The sequence below is a fragment of the Barbus barbus genome, assembly GCF_936440315.1.
Source record: "Barbus barbus genome assembly, chromosome: 7".
Lineage (NCBI taxonomy): Eukaryota > Metazoa > Chordata > Actinopteri > Cypriniformes > Cyprinidae > Barbus > Barbus barbus.
In genome coordinates, this window is record NC_136735.1 from 10,678,961 (window position 1) to 10,687,279 (window position 8,319).

The 8,319-nt window shown below is 39.2% G+C and overlaps 1 protein-coding gene across 1 annotated transcript in view; it reads right to left on the reverse strand.

The window, feature by feature from the left end:
* Positions 1 to 7,995, reverse strand: part of LOC306872083 (EVI5-like protein) — a 43,806-nt gene extending 35,811 nt beyond the window's left edge. The window contains exon 1 of the mRNA XM_079420458.1: positions 7,562 to 7,995. The gene's annotated coding sequence lies outside the window, so the exon portion shown is untranslated. The remainder of the gene's footprint in view (positions 1 to 7,561) is intronic.
* Positions 7,996 to 8,319: the final 324 nt, after the last annotated feature.

An 8,319-nucleotide genomic window follows, 5' to 3' on the forward strand; every position in this document is an offset into this window, starting at 1 on the left:
GCACAGCGTCTTGTTTTATCATTTGGTTTCTGCATACAGCTACGCGTTCGCCTCTCTCATAAACACTACATGCATGAAAAGGTGGGCGGGGCTAAACAGGCAGCGCTGTAGAAGCAGGCGTTGATCTTCTTCTGTGGAGGTGGTGCTTATCCACACCATTACATCATAGAGTGGTATATTACACACAATGTCATTTTGGCCGACTGGCTTCAACAGAAGCTGTTTTTAGACTAACGATAAACTTTTGAGTTCTGAAACTTACAGGATGTTTTTATGGTACAGTGACCTCTTGTATGTCAAAAGATAAAGGGAATTTTGGATTCTCAGTTCATGACCCCTTTAACATACTTGTCAAAATATAATTTTGCTACATTTCTAACGGAATAATGTGTAAAAAGTGGAAATCAAAATATTCTATCAACTTAAAGTTATGATGACCAGTAACACAGGCAGGCAGACATACACACAAAAACACACCTAAATACACAAAGACATGCATGCAGCTCTAAACAAAGACATCTTAGAACAAACCGAGTCATGCATCATAGGCGTGGACCACTTGTTCTGTATGACTCAAACATCACACAATAGCTTTAGCTTCATTATGGAGCTCCTCTGCCCTGTGTGACATTCCATGATCATTGAGCTCGTAGAGACACACAAGAACACACCCTCTTCACCATAACTGCCCTTCACAAAGACAGCTAATGACTCACTCACAGAGTTGACTGAAGAGCTGACATGGTAATTTAGGGTGAACAATCAAGTATCTTAAATATGATCATCAATATGATCAGTTAATCTAGGCATAAAATGATCGATCACTGGAATAATTGGAGGAAGAATTGCATTACATGTCTGCTCTGTTGTAGAGGTCTGCATGGGACTGTTTTTTAAATCCTGCTCCCACCCGCTCCCGCGAGGTTATATCCCGCACCCACCCGCTCCCGCGATATACAGGTGCTGGTCATAAAATAAGAATATCATGAAAAAGTTGATTTATTTCAGTAATATCATTCAAAAAGTGAAACTTGTATATTAGATTCATTCATTACCCACAGACTGATATATTTCAAATGTTTATTTCCTTTCATTTTGATGATTATAACTGACAACTAATGAAAGTCCCAAATTCAGTATCTCAGAAAATTAGAATATTGTGAAAATGTTCAATTTTGAAGACCCCTGGTGCCACACTCTAATCAGCTAATTAACGCAAAACACCTGCAAAAGCCTTTAAATGGTCTCTCAGTCTAGTTCTGTAGGCTACACAATCATGGGGAAGACTGCTGACTTGACAGTTGTCCAAAAGACGACCATTGACACCTTGCACAAGGAGGGCAAGACACAAAATGTCATTGCTAAAGAGGCTGGCTGTTCACAGAGCTCTGTGTCCAAGCACATTAATAGAGAGGCGAAGGGAAGGACAAGATGTGGTAGAAAAAAAGTGTACAAGCAATAGGGATAACCGCACCCTGGAGAGGATTGTGAAACAAAACCCATTCAAAAATGTGGGGGAGATTCACAAAGAGTGGACTGCAGCTGGAGTCAGTGCTTCAAGAACCACCACGCACAGACGTATGCAAGACATGGGTTTCAGCTGTCGCATTCCTTGTGTCAAGCCACTCTTGAACAAGAGACAGCGTCAGAAGCGTCTTGACTGGACTGCTGCTGAGTGGTCCAAAGTTATGTTCTCTGATGAAAGTAAATTTTGCATTTCCTTTGGAAATCAAGGTCCCAGAGTCTGGAGGAAGAGAGGAGAGGCACATAATCCACGTTGCTTGAGGTCCAGTGTAAAGTTTCCACAGTCATTGATGGTTTGGGGTGCCATGTCATCTGCTGGTGTTGGTCCATTGTGTTTTCTGAGGTCCAAGGTCAACGCAGCCGTCTACCAGGACGTTTTAGAGCACTTCATGCTTCCTGCTGCTGACCAACTTTATGGAGATGCAGATTTAATTTTCCAACAGGACTTGGCACCTGCACACACTGCCAAAGCTACCAGTACCTGGTTTAAGGACCATGGTATCCCTGTTCTTGATTGGCCAGCAAACTCGCCTGACCTTAACCCCATAGAAAACCTATGGGGTATTGTGAAGAGGAAGATGCAATACGCCAGACCCAACAATTCAGAAGAGCTGAAGGCCACTATCAGAGCAACCTGGGCTCTCATAACACCTGAGCAGTGCCACAGACTGATCGACTCCATGCCACGCCGCATTGCTGCAGTAATCCAGGCCAAAGGAGCCCCAACTAAATATTGAGTGCTGTACATGCTCATACTTTTCGTGTTCATACTTTTCAGTTGGCCAACATTTCTAAAAATATTTTTTTTTTGCATTGGTCTTAATTGATTAATTGATATTCTAATTTTCTGAGATCCTGAATTTGGGACTTTCATTTGTTGTCAGTTATAATCATCAAAATTAAAGTAAATAAACATTTGAAATATATCAGTCTGTGTGTAATGAATGAATCTAATATACAAGTTTCACTTTTTGAATGGTATTACTGAAATAAATCAACTTTTTCATGATATTCTAATTTTATGATCAGCACCTGTATTCACTCTTTGTTCACCCGCTGTCCGCTTTGAATAATTTTCTTCCTGACCCGACCGTTCCCGCTAAATTTAGATCTCGTTTCCAGAATCACACATTTAAATTTTCTCTACTGAAAGAAAGAGAGATAGGCTGACAAATATAAGTGTAGTCTGCACAAAATTGTATTTGTTATTTTATTCGTCTTGCCAAGAGTCTTTTATTGACAGCAAAATGTTAAACGAATTTTGTGTCTTTTAACATTTTGCTGCCAACACAGTAGTAACAAATAAATATGTAAAATAAATTGTATTCCTATTTTTATTCGTCTTGTCAGGATACAATTGATTTAACATTTACAACACAATAGGAACAAGTGTCGCAGAGAGAAAAAAAAATGTGGGTTGTACAAAAATGGTCTATAATTTTATTGGTCTTAACAAAATACTAATACTTCAAATTGCACCAGAGTTACCGACCGTTGCCGCGTTGTATTTGGGAATTTAATCCCGCGCCGCAAGAAATCTGGTCGGGACCTCTACTCTGGTCTAATATGCAGACCTCTACTCTGTTGCACAAATGTTTCATTGCGTTACGTGATTTGAGAAAACAAGGAGGGACAATATTGTATAAACATAACTAATGGCTTACCAGGTAACACCAAAAAGATCATGAGGGCTAGCTTGGCACATCGGTCCACAAAATGAGAAAACAGATTATTCATATTCAGAGAACCTGATAAAGTGTCACTCCCAGAAGCCAACCATGTTTACATTAGTTAGTATAAGGTAGTATTATTCTCAATTGACCTCATGAAATCAATGACTTAACAATGACCATAGCTTTTCAAGGGCAGGTCTACTCGTTCCAAGTTGGCTAAATTATTTCAAATGCATTTTATTATCAATCAGAAAACAGAAAGCACAAGCTTTTTAGCAGGTTGTTATACTGAAACGCTAAATATAAAGGTAGAAGACAAAATGTACCCAAGGGCACTGTAAAATGATTTTTCAAACTTGTATTATTGCAGATTATTGAAGTATGTTTTACAAGAAAATCCTATTTCAGTCTTTGAAAACTTCCCACTCAATTTAATGTGTTACTTGCCATTTCTTTGTACTCAGTTGTCAAATTTACAAGCAACTTTTGAGTGCAAACTGTTTCTACACCAATCAATTTTTAGTGTGTCAAGAAGTTGGACAGTGGACACTTCATAAATGGAAAATATTGAGGAGTTTTGCAACTTCAGTGTAGTGGATTGTGATTTATTGCAACTTCAGCAACGTCTGCTGCTGCCTTTGAGAGACAACTGATGCGTGATCACTGAAGCAGCTCCAGTTAGCAAGCGCTTTCGGTGTGAGAGTGCCTTTAGCCTTCCACATTCATTGGTCGGACCCGTGACTCCCAACAAATCAGATGCGCGGTGGGCGGAGACTGCTCTAGGCCACAGAGTGGTGATTTCTGACAGGCTGCATCAGAGCCAAATAGCACGTTTCAAAATTAAATAATTTTATTGGCAAATCGGTTTTGAAAATGACTGATACCGATAATCATAAACAATCTTTATATTGGCGCCGATAATCGGCCAGGCCGATAATCGGTCGACCCCTATTCCAAACCTGTATGGATTTCTTTCTTCTGTTGAGCGCACAAGAAGATATGTTAAAGAATGTTAGTACTTGATGGTAGCCACTAACTTCCATAGTATTTTTTCCATACCATGAAAGCTACTGTCAAGTTTGAGTAAATGAAGACAGAATTTTCCTTTTTGGGTGGACTATACCTTTAAGGTTAGGGTTAAGGGTTTGTATTTGTTTCAGCGTTATAAGCAATCAGCACAGTAATTGAAATGGCCAAAGGACTTTTGAATCTCAGTGGGCAGGGCTTGTGCTGATCTGGTTTGGGGAGATAAAGCATGCAAAATAAAATCTACCACAACAATGAAGACAGCCACATTCATAGCAACAGAAAAAAAACATTAGGCTACGACACAGAAAATAAAATGAGGTTAATAAACAATTTAGAGGGCAGAAAAAGAATAAGACATCTGCTGTGAACTAAGAGCAGCTGCAGTGAATTTAAATTAGTATGACTAAGTAAAGCCCAACAAACAGCAGCAGAGCAGAGACTCAGATGGAAACAGGAAAACGTAAGTACAGGTCCGTTATGATTGTCATGGCTGAGGACCCACAGCTGCTCTGAAGCAAAGTCATCGTCGCTCTATTGGACACACACAAAATGTTCAAAACACATGCAGGGTTAGCCCAACCTTCAGATTCTTGTGCTGAAATGATGACGTGGAGTTAGCCACAGCTATAAACCAAGAGAAAGTGTGACAATGCCAGAACACTTAAACACAGATACAAAAAGGAAAAGAGATACAGCGAGTAAAAGAGGTTGCAGAGGGCAGATAATGGCTTTCTCTCTGGCTCTCTAACGGCTTGTTTGTCCAGATGAAAACACAACAGCAACCCTATCAGTTAAACATTCACATTTCACATGACACCCGTAAATATGTTTATTTTGACGGCATTTAAAAAAAAAGATGTGCAGCCCTTAGAACAAAAACAATGTCCACTATTTATTTATACAATTGTAACAAATCCAAGTAGTTTTAAGTTACAAGGAGAAATCTGTTAATATTTACACATTTCCTAAATGGTGCAGAACCCCGTGGAAGTATGTGTCGTCTTTGCTCATGGGCGCCAAATTCTAGAAAACTGTGCAGCAGTCACCCAAGCTGTAAATGCCATTGGACTAATTACTCTGCAGCAGCAAGACACTAGCAGAAAGGCAAAAACACAAATATACAGATACTTGTAATGTATACATTACTATCTATTGCCTCAAAATACAGATTTTCAATGGCGGCCAAAAGAGAAAGCCACCATTTTTCCTCAAAATGGTGCAGTAAAGACAACTTCCAACACGGGCTGATCAGCCAACACTTCAACCTGGAGAGATCATATGCATTTCCTGGTAATCTCGTTTTTTTCTTGACAGTACTGTCTACCACACTATAGCCTGAGTCCTAAACAGTATAGCAAATGTTGGGCTGGAACCTCAAGCAAATCAGTCTTCTCAGATGTTCACACCTGTCAGATTGTGTACGAAGATCAGGGCTGCACCTACCATAGACATAGTAATGTAATTAATAATTAATAATGTATTTCTCATTATGTCTCTTAACTGTGCATGTCAAGTCAAAATGCATGAGATGTGAGGCTTCAGTTCTAAAAGTGAATGTAAGGTACGATGTATGTAAATATTTAATTTGACAACTGTTTTAGGATAGAAATGTTAAACGATCAATAGGAATATCCAGTTATGCAAAAAGTGTGTGAAAGTTTGCAGTTTTGAACTGAAAATATACACTGTTGTTGAGACCTTTTTGGCATATTAGGCCCAACCATCATGAGGTCAGTATTAACTCATCAGGCCTGGCTGTTGTTACAGTGGTTAAGCAATTTTGCTCACGCAGATTTTGTGACCTTGTTAATGTCTGGAACGGAGCATGACATCACATTCCAATACAAATGGATACATGAAAGTGTTAAAGGGATAGTCCATCCAGAAATAAAAACGCTGCCATCAGTTACTCACCCTCAAGTAATTCCAAAACCCATATCACTTTCTTTTGTGTGGAACATAAAAGATGATATTTTGAAGAATGATGGCAACCAAAGGGTTTCAGTTCCCTTTGACTTCTATTTTTTTCTCTCTATAATTGAAATCAATAGGAACTGAAACTCTTTGGTTACCAATATTGTTCAATTTATATTATTTTATGTTCCACAGAAGAAAGAAAGTCATACAGGTTTGGAATGACATGAGAATTCATAAATAGAGACAGAATTTTAATTTTTGGGTGAACTATCCCCAATAAAGCAATAAAGCAATAAAGCTCAAATTTAACACAAGCCAAATCGTCAACTGCATTGACATCATTTTCAAAGAATGATCACCATATCCACTTATTTTAGACACAAGCAAATAATTAGACAAAGGAATAAATAAAACGTCAACATGCGATCCCACACACTTTTTTTTTTCTTAGCTGGTAGCAAAACCACAGTCTATTCATTAAATACAGAGTCAAACAAACTCTCCTCCTACCAAAACATGTAATCAGACTGCCCTTAATCATTAGTAAGCGCAGACAAGAGCCACATAATTAATCTCTTAAACTGTGATTCACAACAAACCAAAATGAAAGACCATAACAGCTCACCGAGACATATTTTCCTTTGGCTGGCCCAAAATGTGAACAAAATGTGTGACAAATGACAAAAAGGAAATGTGCATAACAGCCATGACAGTCTGATGCATGCTTAAGCTTTAATATCACGACATTGAAAATAACACGAATCCATAACAGGCCATTCAGGGGTTCAAGAAGCTAGAAGACCAAAAAGGCATAAATTAGCAATAACCGTTGTTTCAAGGTGTATGATGCGGACTCTTATAGGATACTACTGTACAATAAAGCCTGTAGTCTCAGCAAACCCTCATGCAAAAGCACCACCAGGGGATGCCAGTTCTTCCTATAGGTGTTACGAATCCATTATTAGCAACATATTACATTTGCTTTTTTGCGGAGGGGAGTTCAGTGATATGGTTGTTTTATTGTGCAGCGTTATGACATTAAATGCAAAAGCCTTTGCAATGGAGGAAGGCTGCGCTTAATTCAGAGCACAGTGGTATTTAAACGCACGGTGTATTTTGATGCCTTAAATTAGGTCATAATCACATCTGTTTCCGTGTGAAATAATAAGGGTGTGGATGATGATTCTCCCCCATGGCAAGTAGCAGATGGGCAAGCAGGCAAATCACCGCCGCTGGTCCAGAGAGAGATGGGAGCATGATGCGCTGGAATTTCCCCGCTTTGTCCTAGACCTCCTCTCTGTCATTTAATCCTCATTAACATGGTAATATAAACGTTGTACACAAATGGATGGGTGCACACACAATGGTCCAGCGACCACACACTGTCAGTGATGGAAAATGCATAGAGCAATGCCCACCTGAATTTCGCTCTCATTACTCAAGTGGCTCCTGCGATCTTGCCATATTAAAGATGATCGGTCACAAAACCGGCAGCTATCGGCAATCCTTTTCTGTACGAAGCCGTTGGACCACTACGGTAAGTCGGGAAATGAATACAGAACCATATTGGACATATTGGATGTGGATGCTCATTTAGAGGAAAATATGAGTCGTCAGTGCGAGCTTCCTCAAGGAGAGCTGCGGTCGACGCTTACAAGACAAAACCCCGCCCAAGTCCCGCCTACTACCTTGTCCGTAATTTAATAGAAATGCTGGTATAAATAATCATTAACTGTCTGATTATAATAAATACGCGTTGAAAATCAATTCATAATTGGCATCTGTTTTCTGATTATTTGACGGTCTCGTTCAAAATGAACCACAGTCCCATGTTCTAACGTCAGCCGATCTCATGTGATTAACAAGCGTTCGACCAATAGGAGGACAAACTAGTCATGATTGACAGCTCATTCCACCAATCCGTTATTGTTCTTAACCTCAGCCACAGTGGGTAGCGGGCAGGTGATGTTGCGGTGTGGATTGAGTAATTTAAGAAAATGTTGTCCAGTTTATCTCCTGAAGATGGACCATATTGTTCTTTACTTCACGATAACTACTATAGCCTACTATTTTATTAACTATATACATAAAAAACAAGCTACAAGTCTATTCTTGTTGACATTTAGTACAGTTTATTTTAGGGTTTATTGTTGATCTGTCTCCTGCTTGTTAAGTG